This window comes from Bidens hawaiensis, unplaced genomic scaffold (assembly GCF_021521415.1).
Source record: "Bidens hawaiensis isolate Kalapana, Puna unplaced genomic scaffold, B.hawaiensis_p1.1 tig00000326_1, whole genome shotgun sequence".
In the NCBI taxonomy this organism is placed as follows: Eukaryota; Viridiplantae; Streptophyta; class Magnoliopsida; order Asterales; family Asteraceae; genus Bidens; species Bidens hawaiensis.
The window spans coordinates 7415530-7432341 of record NW_027491025.1 but is presented as its reverse complement, the minus strand read 5'-3'; the positions used below and the strand labels follow the sequence as shown (position 1 = coordinate 7432341).

Here is a 16812-nt window from a genome sequence, read left to right as displayed (position 1 = left end):
TTGAAAAGGGAAAGATATGTATTCATAAAGTTCATACCGATCAAAATATTGCGGACCCACTCACGAAGTTCCTCGATAGGCCAAAGCATGAGGGTCATGTTTGTGCATTAGGACTTCGCTATTCTAGTGAGTGGATTTAATCTGTGTTTAGTGTTTGTATAAGAACGAATGTAATGGGTATCTCATGAAAATTAATTATGTTTTAATTATTCAATGAGTTATGTTCTATATTTGCATGTTTAATCCATGAATGACTTATGTTGTTCTAAACGTCCGTAGTCGATCATACTTGTGGGAACAAGTATGAAGGTAAGACTATTATGAACCCGGATTGGTTGATATTCATGTGATGAATATAGGGCATAGGTTTGCCACCAAAGTTCATAGATATTTGTGGGATACAAATATTGGACTGACCCGCTCTCAAGGATCACTGCATAGAGTTAGTGTAACTGATCATAAGTAATCCTTGAGTAAAGGCGAGTATCATTGTGTCCTTTGACCTAAGATGCATATTGGATCTGGTTTTTCATCAAGTCTGATCACTTGACTCTCTTCTTTGTTATTTCGGTAACACGATAACGTGTAAGAAAGAGCTCAGATATCATACGAGATGTCAACAAGGGTGTATGCAGTCAAGATGGGATTTGTTCCTCTTATGTGTTGAGAGTTTAGATGTCTAAGGCCTGTTAAGTTAAATCATTGAGAGAATGATCACTCTGTGTCTCTTCGATTTGACAGGACATCTAGTAACAAAGGGATGTAATGATAAGACTTACCTATATCATATCAAGTATGGACTTGAAGGGGATGATGTTATTGAATGGCACTTAGTCAAACACACTAGGGATGGTGACCTGTTGTTAGGCGGTATTCACCATTAGCATTAACTTCCCATGAGTCTCGTGCAAGTGGGAGATTGTTGGAATACCGTATGCCCGAGACACATAATTAGGTTAATGTGGCTAGCCGTGTTTGATCCAAGTCGGGTCATACCCAATAACGAGTTAGACACACACCAATTATGTATTTGTTGAGATATAATCTATAAAACAAATACAGAACACGACACATTCAGAAATCGGGTTTCTGAATAATTACTTGAAAGTGTTAAATAAATTAATTGGTTAATTTATTTATTCAAATAATTATTATTGGAATGATTATTTAGACATGTGTTCTTTTATAAAATGGTTTATAAAAGATGGGGTGTTTATATATTTTATAAAGTATAAAATATATCATTTAAACATGAGTCACACACACACTCCATACACTTGGTCAAAGTTGGTAAAATTTTGTTGGAGATTGAGTAAAGTTTACTTGACCAAAAATGAACCTAACCATAGATTTGATTGAGATATGATCTCATATATATAAGAATGGTTCAACACACTTTCAAAGAGATACCACTCTCTTTCCTTCTTGTTTTTGGTTCGGCCGAAGTCAAGAAACAAAAGAGGTTCGAGTCTTGGTTTCTCGTGTTCAAGCTTCCTAACATAGCTCGGTGTGTGTTGGAGGCTCGGGGTATCTTCCGTTTGAGGATTTTCCCTTTGAAAGTCTAGCATCAACATCATCATCTTCTTCAACCATCAACTACATCTCTTAAGGAGTTAAGAATGTAAGTTTTACAAGCTTTGATAGTTTAGTTTTTCCGTATTATTTGATCCTTAGTCTCGGGTTTCTAATCTTAAGATTAATGGTAATCTTGAAACAAGAATAAAGGGTTATTCATAGATTAACACACATATGAACTTGTAATATATATATGGATATATGTACATAAAGTTTATAGATAATCACGCTTCCGCCTTTTAATGACTAGTTAAATGATTAACTAAGTCTAAAATATCCATAGAAACCCAACAATATATATATATATATATATATATATATATATATATATATATATATAATATGTATATATATATAGGGGTGGGTTATACTAAAAAGAAGGTTTTTCCTAAGAAGACTAGGAATAAATCATAGCCATTGGATCATGTTAATAAATGGTTGAGATTTAAAATTAACAAAAACCGACATAGTTTCCTATAATTACTCTTTCACCACTATAACCGATATAGTTTCCTATAATTGTTCTTTCACCATGTATTGTAATGCCACTTGTTAAAAATCTTTTGGTTCTTACAATTCTTAGGAAACTCTTTCTTTCTATTTGAACCCTTTTCTATATATACATATATATATATATATATGAGATGGTTCATGAAAGAAGTGATATTACAGCGAGAAGTGCGAGAAGTTAATCTCATTCGTAGATTTGTTTGATCAATGGTCATTACTCAAAATGACATTCCTGTAATTTTAGTATTCCCACTTTAATGTACTTTAATACCTAAAGGGTGTTTTAGTATTTTTGTTACATCATCATAAACAAATGTGAAGGTCACAATTAATGAATTAATTCACCCATAATTATAGCCTTAATCTCAATATAACTATCACGCCAAGCCTGTCTTTAGAAAGTTTATTATTTTAAACATGGTCATGAACAATTTTATTCTTTAACGGTTTTGTTATTTAAAAGTGTAACTAATCATTACACAAGCTATATTGCTCCTATAAAAACAAACATATTCAAATATTTAAAATAAGACAAATTAGTTATACACGTGTAACTAATATTTCTTCTCCACAACAAATCTAACATCCTATATCACAAATAAGTTTCATACACAGTTTCATAGTTACTACCTACACAACCAATAACGATCTCTACACAGTTTCATAGTTACTACCTACACAATCAATAACAATCCCTACACAACTGCATAGTTACTACCTTACACAAGAAATAATCATCACTTACAGTGTATAGTAATGACATATATATTATATGTGTAGGGGTATCTTCTACAATACGGTGTAGGAATTCTTGATATTTGTGTATGTAAGCCACATAAGTACATATGTGTATGAAACTAATCTGTTATGTAGGATGCCATGATTATTGTGTAGTAGATATATTAGTTTTATGTATTGTGTAGTATTAATTTTTGTTTTACATGTAATTGTGTAGGGATTGTTTTTGGTTGTGTAGGTAGTAAATATGAAATGTGTATGAAACTTATTTGTGATGTAGGAGGTTATGTTTATAGTGAAGGATAAATATTAGTAATGTATGTATAAATGAATTCTCCATGTTTGAAATAATAGAATTCTTGATGAAATTTTATATATGTAGGAACAATACTATGTTGTGTAGTAATTAATGGTGTTTTAAATAATAAAGCGGAATTTGACAAGGTTAGTAGTGGAGGACAAATATTCAGAATTATTCCAAAATAATATTACTCTTCTCATTCATATTATTTTGATAGCGTTGATAGGATCAATGAATTAGTTTTGCAAAGAAGAAAAATCAAGAATTAATATTAATAAAAAAATAAATAATAAAATAAAGAAAATAATAACCTCTGTTAACATTCATTAGTTACCATAATAACAAATGTGGATAATTTACTCATATGCCCACCTAATTAAATAAATTGACAATAAAGAAGAATATATATGATTGGTTGAAATAACTTCTCGCACTTCTCGCGCTAAGATTACTTCTGAAATAAACCTAATCCTACATATATATATATATAATTAAACTGTCTTTCAAGTGTCGTCATCCTTTATGATACTCTTTCGTTTTGGTAATTATAAGCTTCATTAACGGCTTACTTAAGTAATTATAAGGTTATTATTTTATGCAAATTTATAATTACCAACGGGAGATTAAATTTCCAAAATGGACTTGTCACACAAAAAGTATATTGTTATTTTAACATTTGAGATCGATGAAGAAATATAAACACACATTTCATCAAACAGTTAATATGCATTAACACAAGCTTATACAAACCTTTAATTGATCAAGCTTATCAAACATTTTTTGTACTTTGTTTTCTTCTATATCAAGTTTGTTGACCATGTACTCCCTCGTTTTTATTTGAAAAAAATAGACATAGTTAATAAAAATTAAACATTTTGATACAAAATAGTGTAATCAATTAAAAGGAAGTTAATAATTTTATCGCTTTCCTTAAGGGCGGGTATTTGAAAGACTTGTGAAAACACATATCTGATGATAATATTATTTGAGATTTTAATATGTAAAAAAACATAATTAGAAGATTTGATACATTGAGTATACATCATGGCCAAGGGCCTACAAACATAAATATTAACATATTTAATATGAGATATGCAATTATAATGATTCAAATCAATTTTAGAATTAGCATCGTACACGTATACCAGACATTGTTGTTTTATGATCCTTAAGGGTGAATATTTGAAAGACTTTTTAAATCACTTATCTGTTAATAAACATTACTTTTAAAACACATATATGTTATAACAGATATTAAAACATCTTTCGCGAACTTAAAAATTAAGAACTCAGTAAGAAACTAAAAAAAAACTCAATAATAAAATAACATAACTTTATAACAGATATCATAAATTTAGAGCAATCAAAAACTAAATCAAGAGGAAGATTGCAGATCCATCAACAAGAAATTAATCTAGGTTTTAGTAAATTCTAAATAATTCATAAAAGGTTGCAGATCAAATAGAAATTACAAATAAAAATCATATAAATCAAACCTAAAACAATACAAATCCTTATAACCTAAAAATTGGAATTCATCAACCGACAACACAAAACACACAAAGTGAATTCAAACGAAAACATATTCATACCTGAAGATTGACATACATATCTTTAGTTGCTTCGACTTTTAATCTGATTAGTGTTAAGAGAAGAAACATAATTCGGATAAGAGGAAAAAGGGAAAAAATTTATGGATATTTGGAAGGGGTTCTCAAAACCTTGATAATAACATAGAAATCCCGATCTGGAGAAGAAGAAGTAAACAATTTGGAGAAGAAGAGAAAGAAAAGAAGAACAAAAAGAAGCGGCAAGAGTGAAAGCAGAGAAGAGGAGGCAGTTTCAAGTAAACCGGGTTTTTTAAATATGGATTATAAGCTTAACACAAAAGCTAGGTTGGTTGTATGGGTGACACATAACCACAATGAATGTGGGGGTGGACAAGTGTCCACCATGTTCTTCGTTTAGATAGAAGTCATGGGCAAATTAAGACGTCGGATTTTAAGGGATTACAATTATTTAAGCACATTATACAACTCTAAAGATGGGCAAAGACATTTAAATATCACGTGTTTACCTATTTCTCCATGATAGTTACAATCTCAGTGCAAGTTTTTGTGAATTTAGAGATTATTTACAAATTTAACCTCCATCGTTTGCCTATTTACTCTTTTTAATTTCACTTTTAACTCAACTTCCCTCACGATTTTCAAACGGTCTTAACTTTTTTCGTACGCTAATTTTTTTTTTAAAAAAATTGCACTATAAAAACGAGAGTTTTATTCTCTTTAGTTTGAATATAGTATTGCCATAGTTTGTTTAAGTTATAAAAATAAACATTTTATATATAGCTGTTTGTGGTCCAGTTTTGATGGTTTTGAATTAAACCGTGAGCCAAATCACTAGAAATGATATTTTGTTGTCGAAAACTAAAACCGGAACGTTGAAAATTGAAACCAACCAAAAGCGAATCAATACCAACGATTTGGTTCCGATTTGTACTTTGATAATAAATTGAGCTTAAAATAAGAATGATTAATCTAAATACACCAACAAATGGTTTCACGAATTCAAATAATAAAATAAACACCCATAAATCTATTACGTGACTACCAAGGTATGTGTTTCCCGCTGCATCACGCGGGCACTCGTCTACTATATTTATACTAGCTAAAAGTAAACTTTAGGTGATTTTCGATTCCACCCATATAATTCTTTTTTCCTATTGATTTAGATCCACAAGGTTGTTAATGGTTTTAAAAGATAAATGTGTGTTGCAAGCGGTGCGTATATGATAAGATGACATTTTTGTTTCTTAAGGACCTGAAAATCCAAGATAGTCGGGTCGCGTATTCAGTTAGTAATATCAAATCATTTACCTGAAACCGATATCAGATTTGTTACTAGGGATGAGCAAAATCGTACCGGTACCGATTGGTACCCGTACCGATACCGAAATCGGTACCGATTTGGTACCGTCTGTACCGAATCGGTACAAGGTTTTAAGTTTCGGGATCGGTACGGTACGGTACGGTATCGGTATTTTCCGATTTTTTACCCTCGGTACCGGTACTATCCCGGTACCGTCCCGGTACCGGTACCGGTACTGTATCGGTACCGAACCGAATATTTCGGTACCGGTACCAAGAATTTCCAATTTTCGGGATCGGGAAAATCAGGATCGGTACCTCAGTACCGGTACCATCCCATGCTAATCCCTATTTGTTACCCTCAACAAAACCAAATATATTACCATCGTACGTAAATTTTAAAGGGATATAATAAAATTTTATGAAATAGAGAAATTGTCAGGTAGTTGAAAATTTGCAAATAGTTGGGTTTTGAGTTAAAGTTTGAGATTTCGGTGGGGATGTCCCAACGGGTGATTGTACAGGAGTTACCTCCTGTTTTTAAATGTCTATACACAACAAGAAAAATTTGCGTAAAAGATATATTGGAAATTTGTCAAGAAAAAAAAAACATCTAAGGACAACACAACACAAGTTGTCATTAATCCATTATTGACAGTCATGCTGGTAATAAAAAATAGATTACCCATCACTATAAGTCTTCGGAGTATTGTCGATGGATTTTTGTTGGTAACCATCATGGTTCTCTATGAGAATCCCTAGGAATTTCAGAGCCCAGGACGAATGAAAAAAGGGCCCCTAAATCACTATCGAGTGAGCTTGGATGGAATCTAAACCAAGCTAAAAAGTAGGCTCGAGCTATGCTCTTCTACAAACCGAACAATCTTGCCTCGATGCGCCTCAAATTCTTTCAGTAGAAAGAGCCTCCAAATTTGAACTTGAAACTACTATTTAAGAGAGTGTGAAATGCTAGATTTACTTACGTACACTAATGATTATTTTAAAAGGAGAAAATAAAAGAAAAGAATAAACATAATGCGTTAAAAATAAAAAAAACATCGTCGTCGGGTTCCAAACCAGAGATGTTCACATTTTCTTTAGATAGTTTTTCACTTTTCCGACTGCAATAACAAAACTTTTATTTCTAACAAATAGATGTATTATTGCCCCCCCCCCCTTTATTGGGAAGAGTTGGGCCCTAGGTGGACCCGGACCCACCCGGGTATTAGTAATACCCGGTTTTTCAATACCCGATTATACCTTAACCCGGTTCCATATTTGAACCCGGGTTTTTCTAATACCCGATTTGTGCACCTCTAATTGCTAAGGTATTGTGTTTCGTTTTGTAAAGAGTAGTCAAATTGGTAAAAATATTTTACAAAAAAATGAACCTGTGGAAAGAAAGTAACATGCTACGATCTTTAAAAATAAACGGTGTGTTTTCTAATTAACTAAGTTGAAGAAGTGGGGGCACACATAAAGCACTAAACGTGTAATCTACTCTATTCTTTATGGTAATTTGAATAATATATGACCATCCATCTATACAAAAGACTAGATTGTGATACATGTATATATTCTTTTTCACTAAAGAAGCTTAACAAATGCTGAAGCCTTTAGAGCTGGTAGAATCACCGAAAGCTTTACTTCCCATACGTCTATTCCATTCCATTCAACTCTTTCAACAAAATATATTCCTTCTTTTTAGTTTTCATTATCTTGTTTATTTAATTGTTTCTCAATCACATGTAACTTGTGTTTTAGAATCACATCATAATGTATTGTTACTTGTGAAGCATGTTAAGCTTTTTTTTTTTATTTCATGTTAAAGTTATAAAAAGACACTATTCTTATTATTAATAAGTTTTAATAACCAAACCGATAAGTAAATGACAACCCATAAATTGGATATGGCTCAATGGTAGAGCACTTACTTTACAAGTGAGAGGTAGGAGGTTCAAACCTCACCATCACCAATTTATATGGGAGATATGAGAGATGACCCTGGCTTGCCAGGATTCGAGTCCTGATCTCACCCGGTTTTACCGGCTCCTCGCTGTTGTGCTGTTTGGCGGGCGTGGGGTCAGGTTTTATCTGGGGAATCCCTCAATAGGTAGACCGCTAGGAGCTCCGTCTGTCCGGACTCGTGACCGGTTCGGGCTACCTTTAGCCGATGAGGGCCTCATACGGAGTACTCGGCGTTACTTAGTTGGTCCTTGAAAAAAAACAACCACCCCTAAGTAGTCTAGCTAACCAGTCTAGAAAATATATAGTAACATCATAGGAAATAACATGTTGACATTTGACAACTTCAAACATAAATAGAGAGAGAGAGAACTAATCAAAGCAGATCATATTTACGAGGGTGGTTAGCTTAATCTTTTCCAATATCTAAAACAAATGTTAAAATTGAGGCGTTTATTAATAAAAATAGTTATTTTGTCTACTATCATTATTGATAATTACCATCCTCAAAATGAAGAATATTCTCCTATTACCGTGCAACTTTTTTTATTTTTCTTTATAGAACAAAGTGGTGCCAAGTTACAAATCTGAAGCAAGTCACGAAAGAGAAAGGCGTATATCGGAGGTACCCTACACCACCCAATAATCATATTCCAGACCACAATAGCTAGGGGGGCACGCGGTAAGCAGATGACCGAAAGTTTCTAACATGTCCCGCACGAAACCGAGTCAATCTAATAATCTAATAAATAAATCATAACAATCTTTATTTATAAAAAAATAGATACGCCACTATACCTTGCTTGTAAGCCATGTTAATTTTTATCGTTTTGATTAGTTAATAATGAGTACTCAATTTTTTTTTTTTGGTGTAGGTTTCTTATATAGACGTGCAAACTTTCACTTTATTATATGATCAAAATTGATTTTAAGAGGGAACACTTTATACCAAACTCTTTAATACAACACAAATTCCGTCAGAATCAAATCTTTTTTTTTTTTTTTTAAAATAAAAAACAACTCATAAACAAAATCCTATTTAACACCACCATCACACAACCCTTTTTGCTAACATAAACAAAATGACTTCCCACCACCACCATATCATACTTCTTCTCCTCCTCCTCCTCCTCCTCATCCTCATCCTCCACACGCCATCATATCCAGCTGCCGAAGCCCCGGGCGGATCATGGTCCCTCCTCCTCCCCTCCATTGGCATCTCAGCCATGCACATGCAACTCCTCCCAACCGACCGCGTCATAATATACGACCGCACTGACTTCGGCACCTCCAACATTTCCCTCTCTCACCACCAATGCCACCCCAACTCCACCGACTGCTCCGCCCACTCGGTCGAGTACAACATTGCATCCAACACCGTACGTCCGCTCAAGGTCCTCACCAACGTCTGGTGTTCGTCTGGCACATTAATGCCTGACGGCAGCCTTGTCCAAACCGGGGGCTAGAGCGACGGCGATCACGTCGTCAGGATTTACAAATCCTGTGATAAATGTGATTGGCGGGAAATAACATTGGGGTTGAGTCAACCCCGATGGTATGCCAATCACTTATTACCTGATGGCCGTCAAATCATAATAGGCGGCCGTCGTTCATTTAATTACGAGTTTTACCCAAAAAAGTCTTCTACGGAGACGGACTTTCCTTTAATGTGTCTGGTTCAAACAAATGAACCAGACGTGGAAAATAATTTGTACCCGTTTGTGTTTTTAAACACAGACGGGAATCTTTTTATATACGCGAATTACCGCGGTATATTATTCGATTACATCCAGAACAAAGTTGTCTGGACTTTTCCAGCGATACCCGGTGGTGAGCCGAGGAACTACCCGAGCACTGGATCTGCCGTACTACTTCCATTGCGCATTATACAAGGGAATGTAGCTAGTGTTGAAGTTCTAGTTTGTGGGGGTGCACCTAGTGGAGCATACCAAAATGCAAATAATGGGAAGTTTGATAAGGCATTGGATACTTGTGGGCGGCTTAATATATCCGACCCGAATTCACAATGGGTCATGGAGATCATGCCTATGCCACGTGTCATGGGTGATATGTTATTATTACCAAACGGTGACGTTTTGATAATTAATGGCGGGTCCGCTGGGGTTGCGGGATGGGAACTTGCCCGGGATCCTGTTTTAAGCCCGGTGGTTTATGTTCCTGATAAACCGACTGGAAGTCGGTTTGAGGTTCAGAACCGGAGCGCTGTAGCTCGAATGTACCATTCGACTGCAGTTTTACTACGAGATGGTCGGGTTCTTGTTGGTGGAAGCAATCCACATGATAAATACGAATTTTCAAACGTACTTTATCCTACTGAATTAAGTTTAGAAGCGTTTTCTCCCGCTTATTTGGATCCGAGTTTAGCTGGTTCTCGACCGAATATAATCTCACCTATGAACAAAACAACAGTTCGTCATGGGCAACGGTTTACAATCCGGTTCATGGTTTCGTGCCCAGTGATTGTAGAGTTGGTTAAGGTAACAATGGTGGCACCTTCGTTTAACACACACTCGTTTTCCATGAACCAACGGTTGTTGATCCTTGATGCCAGTAACACCACCGTGGCGGCTGAAACGTCTCACTATGAAGTAAGTGTGGTGGCACCACCATCGGGAAACATTGCTCCGGCAGGCAATTATATTTTATTTGTGGTCAATCAAGAAATTCCAAGTGAAGGCATATGGGTTAGCTTAAGATAATACAGTATATATTTTCTTTTAACTTTGAATTATTTTTTTCAAGTATCTTTAACTTTATCCTGTTTGATTCTTGATGTGAGCTAATTTATTAATTGTAGATACAATTATTCATTATTTTTATTTTTCCTTTCTATTATAACATTTAATATGTATATTTGGGTCCTATAATCTATGTTAACAAAATTACCTTGTTTTGTACATAAACATGTCATTATCTTATTTAATCATTTTTATCAAGCCACACTAAAAACGTGTTAATTTGTGATTGGAAATCATGGTTGATACGTTTATATTTCTATTTTCTGTGTTGATTAGTAGTTGCCTTTTCAAATAAACTACATAATTTTGTAAGCAATTCATTTTAAGATTAGAGATTGGATTTATTATTTTATTAGGATACTGGCCCGTGTTACAAACGGGTAGAAAATATTTCAAACGTTATATATATATATATATATATATATATATATATATATATATATATATATATATATATATATATATATATATATATCGTAAGAATTATTTACCTTGTTATCTGTAAAACCATAAGATGTAATAAATATATATAAATAGTGGAATAAGAAACTGTTATACATATAATTGAATTGCTAAAATAATCGTAAAACTAAAAAGAGAACACAAAATCAGTTATAAATAATTAATTATGGTCAAAATCGGTTTTTAAATCATTTGAAAGTAAATAGTTGGTTATGATTATATAAACAATTAATTAGCGAGGTTACGATTCTAGAAATATTAAAAACTGAATTATGTGGTAATTCTATAGATGAAAATCGGATGACTTGGAAGTCTACGTGGACATGCTAATCGAAGGTCATGCGAATATCTTGTATTGCTTTAATAGTATAGTAAGATTATGTTGTTTATATGTATGAGACGTATTTTAGGGTTTTGTATTATATCGCAATAATACATATTACATTCTATGGTATAACATGCAATATATGTAAGAAGAAAATGAGGCAAAGAGAATAAATTTAATTATTTGATAGGTGTAAACTTTGCCATGCTAATATCTGCCCGCAAATGTCTGTCTTGTGTGATAATAACGTATTTCGAACTATTCCTTTAGAAAGAGAGTATTTAGAAAAATACATTTTATTTGCTCTAAAGTTATTCAAAATAAAAAGAATTGGATTCATTATTATTATAAAATATTCATGCACTTTATTCTTTTATTTTTATTTAAAGTTATTTATTCCAATTTGGTCATTTGATGTTGCCCGGTTTAATCCGTTCTACTAGAATAGTCTAGTGTATTGTGCATATTATAGTGTTAAAAATTTATCCCAATAGATTGTATTATATAGTGTTAAAAATTTATCCCAATAGATCTATACATGGCTTATGTTATGGTGGCCATGTACGTAAAACAAAGAAGTTTTCACGACTGTCTTATTCTGGCAGACCGGAATCATCGCTGATTCAGTTGATTAGTTAAACTTGTGTTAATATATTTTACTCATAATTTTTCTTGAGTTTTTTAGCTATATATAAATGAGAGAGCTTTAATTAATCAACTATGTTAGAGAATAATGATGTCATAAACTTATAATTCTAGATCAAAATATACTTTAACTTGCCTTAACTTTATTGATTCCTTTGTACTTTTAAGAGTTTCTATATTATTCATTTTATCTTTTACTTAAGGAAAATAATATAGTTATTTTATATTAGAGTTAAGTGGCATTTCAGTAGTACCGTTTTCAAATTTATTACAAATGACTACTTCATTTTTTTAAAACTTGTCATTTCAGTACTTTTTTTCTAACCCTGTCTATTTTGTCCGTTAAGACATGGATAAATTTGTAGGTCCCGAAACCGGATCAAACAACAAAACAAACTAAGATACTAGTTGTTCTTGGATCAACCTCGCAACTAGTTGGCGGAAACAACTAGTTGGACCGAGATCTCGGATCTTGTGTGTGTAGAGAGAGGGCCGAAAGTTTGAGGGTGGGGTTAAGGGTTAGAGAGAGTTTTTTAAGTTAGAGAGAATATGGAAGACTTGGATAAAATGAAAGTGCAAGAGTTGTGTGGTGTATTCCATACACACACATTATATAGTGTGGGTATGTTATACACCATTCCATTAATAACAAGCCCAATAGGCAACAAGTACAAGAGGCCTCGGGCCCATTACATATAAACGTAAACGAACATAAACGAAAACTAAAATGATACAAATACGAAAGACTTAATCAAACAACCGGGCCTTACAATCTCCCTCTAGTCTTTCGGTATTTGTCTTATTTCCTTCTCACCACTCGCATTCTGACTTGTAGTCAAATATACCATCTAGATCTTCTTAAAGGTTGCTTTTCAACAAGTAATCTGACAAACTTGTTGAATTTTCCAACGATGGTGTCCGTGTAGTCACGACGGACATCTTCGACTGTACACAGAGGCGACTCAATTAGCTTCCTGAGGTCGCGGAGTCCAAATCCAGTCAATTCTTGCTCATCAAAGAACGTGAGCTCGTGACTGCGAGTGCAATGCATGATGACATCATCGAATTTGTTGTTGACTTTGACCTTGCTTGCATGTTTCCCAATATGCTCATGCTGTAGTATTTGATTCTTCTTCTTGACCGAATTTTAGCAGGAGCAGCAACAGGAGCGAAAACATGATTGTCAACAATTGGCTTAACATTCTCCCAGTTGGTGGTGTGTCGGGTTCAGGAGAATAGTTGATGTCGTCATCATCATCTTTATTTTCTTCACCGGCTTTCTGAACAGAAGGAACGGTACCTGCATAAGATTAAACGTTAAATAAAAAGGCGAACTCAGCCTCCACCGCAGCTTCCGTTTCCCTCGTGTAAGGCCCCGTACCCGGTAGCCCCACTTTACCGTCGGATTTACTCATTAACACAGTTCTACAAATCAGAGTTAATCAAAACTTTCGCGGAATATAAAACTTTAACCGTTTATTACTAAACAATAAATCTTTTCTTTGATACCATAGCACAAATCATTATATTATAAACATCTTTTCTTCTTTCTTCGGATGCCAGTCGTTCAATCCATGCCAGGTGTCATCCTCATGTTAACTTCCAGAATCAGCTCACCTGCGTGCATACTAAAAGTCAACTACGCTGAGTGAGTTCTAGTTAATCAAGCAACTTATCATACAACCACTACATGCATCATATACGTATCCAAAGACACGTAGTCCACTATCTAACCTGCTCACCTTACCACTTAGCCTCTTATTTACACCTACCACTTTGCCACTTTGCCACTTTAATAATGTATAACGTTATGCCACTTTGCCACTTTAATGACGTAGTCACGTATAGGCTTACCCTACCACGTACTATCGTCATGCCACTAACACTCTTACTAGACTCTTGTCACTTCTAACACACTCTACCTCTACTTGTCTACAACACGCTTCATATCATTTACATAATAAGCAAGTCACATCATAGCATTCATACACACTAATAACCACTTGGCAATCACTATCCTTGGCGATACGTGCAATATCCGAAGATCGTTCACGTACCGACAAACATTATATAATAGCTACCTCGTATAACATCTATAACATACACTTACCACTTAAGGTAAGTGTATTCACACTTCACATCGAGTATGCACACAACCCCGAAAACATAACAAGGAAATGGGGCTAGAAACTCACCTGAACTCAGTTACTTCTTCAGCTAATAGTATTCCTTCTCGAGCTGTGCGCGTCTAATTGTTCAATAATTGAATATCAAATACCACTCTAGCCAATCTAATTACTACCTAACTAGCCTTACGCATCTAAGCCGGTTTTACTTCATTGAATTGTTACCCGGTTAGTTAATCTTTAATCGCAGATATCTTTCATAATTTATCAAAGTCTAAGGACTATTATGTATTTATCTCATTCTTATCTAAGTCCAGGGACCACTTCTGTAATTCTGCCCAACTTCTAGTTAGTTATCCAGTCCTTAACAAATTGGACTATGTAACGAACCAGTCCTCATAACGAATCGGACCTCATTCGTATGGTTTGGTTAACGAATTGAACTTCATAACAAACTGAACCCTTAACGAAATGCTTAACGAATTGGACTTAGTTCGTCATTCATTCCCTTAAAGAACTACCTTTAGTTCGTTATCCCATCTTAACTAAATGTTTCCAATTCTTCATCTCGGCTTAGCGAATAGACATAACGAATTACTTGTTAATTCGTTATGTCTTTGTTAAAGAATAAGAGTTAGTTCGTTATGCTTCCGCTAACGAACTAGGGTTACATCAGAACATTCCCTGACACTACCCTACCTCGTACCAGAATCTCCGGCGCCGCCTTTCCGGCGCCGCCATTGCCGGAATAACGGGATCTCGCCGGAAAAGCGAGATCTCGCTCGTTTCACCACCGTTTTCACAGTTTTTCGTCCCGTTCGATCCAGATCTGAGCTAGGGTGAACCCTAATCTCATCTTAGGTTCGGTTTAAACCCGATTCCACCCGGATCTCGTGACTTCAACGGTTTAACGGTGTCGGCTCGTCGTTCCGTAACTAGATCTAACAGTTTTGGACCTCTACAATATCATACTGTCATTACCTCGGGTCGGAAATCGGTTCTCTTTCTTCTTCTTCTTAGAGAGAAGGAGAGTAGGATGAGTGAGAGCTAAGTGTGTGTTTTGGGTGGTGTATGGAATATGAGAAATGAAGGATTAAATGGTGGTTTAAGGCTTTTATAATTATGGATCATGGGCTTAAGCCCATGGTCTCATCCTTCTTTCCTTCATGACCCAAGTCCATAACCCATATCCATTAACCAACACTAGCCCAACCCATACCAACTCCTACTCTATTTAATTATTTCCCGATAACCCGAGTAAACTTTTCCTCTATTATTAAATAATATAATTAATATTATTTTGAAAATTTCGGGATGTTACACCTCGTTTTCTCAGCCTCCTTTGACGGCTCAACATCAGCTGTCTTATTTTCAGTGGCATCACCACTACCACTACCACCACCATTTCCATCATCGTTACGACCATCACAAGGTTAATCATAGCTATCGTGCTCGTGATTATCATCCTCGTCATCATTTCCCTCATTATCATCCTCGTCATCACCATCACAACCACAGCCTTGTTGCAACAAAGAGACTTGATTAACAAAAATTATTTACAAAAATGACTCAAGACTAGAAAATTTTCTAAGTATAAAGTATTCCAATTGATAGAAAAATGTCTAAGTATAAAGTATTCTAATGAGATGAATTTTAAAATTTTTTTTAGTTAAAAGTATTCTATTCAAAGCTTTTGAATACAACTCCTTTGAGTACAAATTACTTAACATTTTGAAGATCATTATATTTGTAAGCAAGTGAATTAGATTACTTTGAACTTAGAGTTTTCGCAAGTCTATTTGAATACTTAGATTACTTTTTACTTAAATAAGCTCACATAAACCCATACACATTCCAATGAAATAGACTACATTATACTTAGCCAATTTTCACAAGATCTTTATACTTAGCCAATTTTCACAAGATCTTTATACTTAGCCAATTTTCACAAGTTCTCCAATTAAAGTCAACCGAAAACACATCTTGATCTAACTCGAATACACTGTCTACAATACACATTTAAGATCAATCTCAAAACCAATTTTGATCACTCATTGAAACCATCTTTAAAAGCCCCGATAACATCTTTAAAAGCCCCAATAACTCGATTACAATTGACATCCAATACATCACTTCATCATTTAAAAATAATAGAAAGCCACAAAGTGATCGAAAATCATGATTGTGATCGACTAAGACTCAAGTAAATAAAAAAAAAAACAAAAATCAGTTTGTAATCGAACATACACATTAAAGCCCAAGAATTCGATTACAATTGTAAATCGATTACAGTTGTAAATCGATTACAATTTGAAAACAGAGACTTCGATTACAATAACAAGAACAGGGAACTCGATTACAAACTTAAACTCCTTGACTCGATTACATTTTAAAAACAGGCAACTCGATTACAAATTATGAATCAGTGAACTCGATTACATTACTTAGAACCAGACTCTGAACTCGAATACAAACCAACACAAACTCGATTACAAAATGAAAACCATGACTCGATTATATTTATAATCTCTGAACT

At 34.4% G+C, this 16812-nt stretch overlaps 1 pseudogene; it reads left to right on the top strand.

Annotated features, from left to right (window-relative positions):
- Positions 1 to 9041: 9041 nt before the first annotated feature.
- Positions 9042 to 10750, top strand: LOC143621734 (aldehyde oxidase GLOX1 pseudogene; annotated as a pseudogene).
- The last annotated feature ends 6062 nt before the right edge of the window (positions 10751 to 16812 follow it).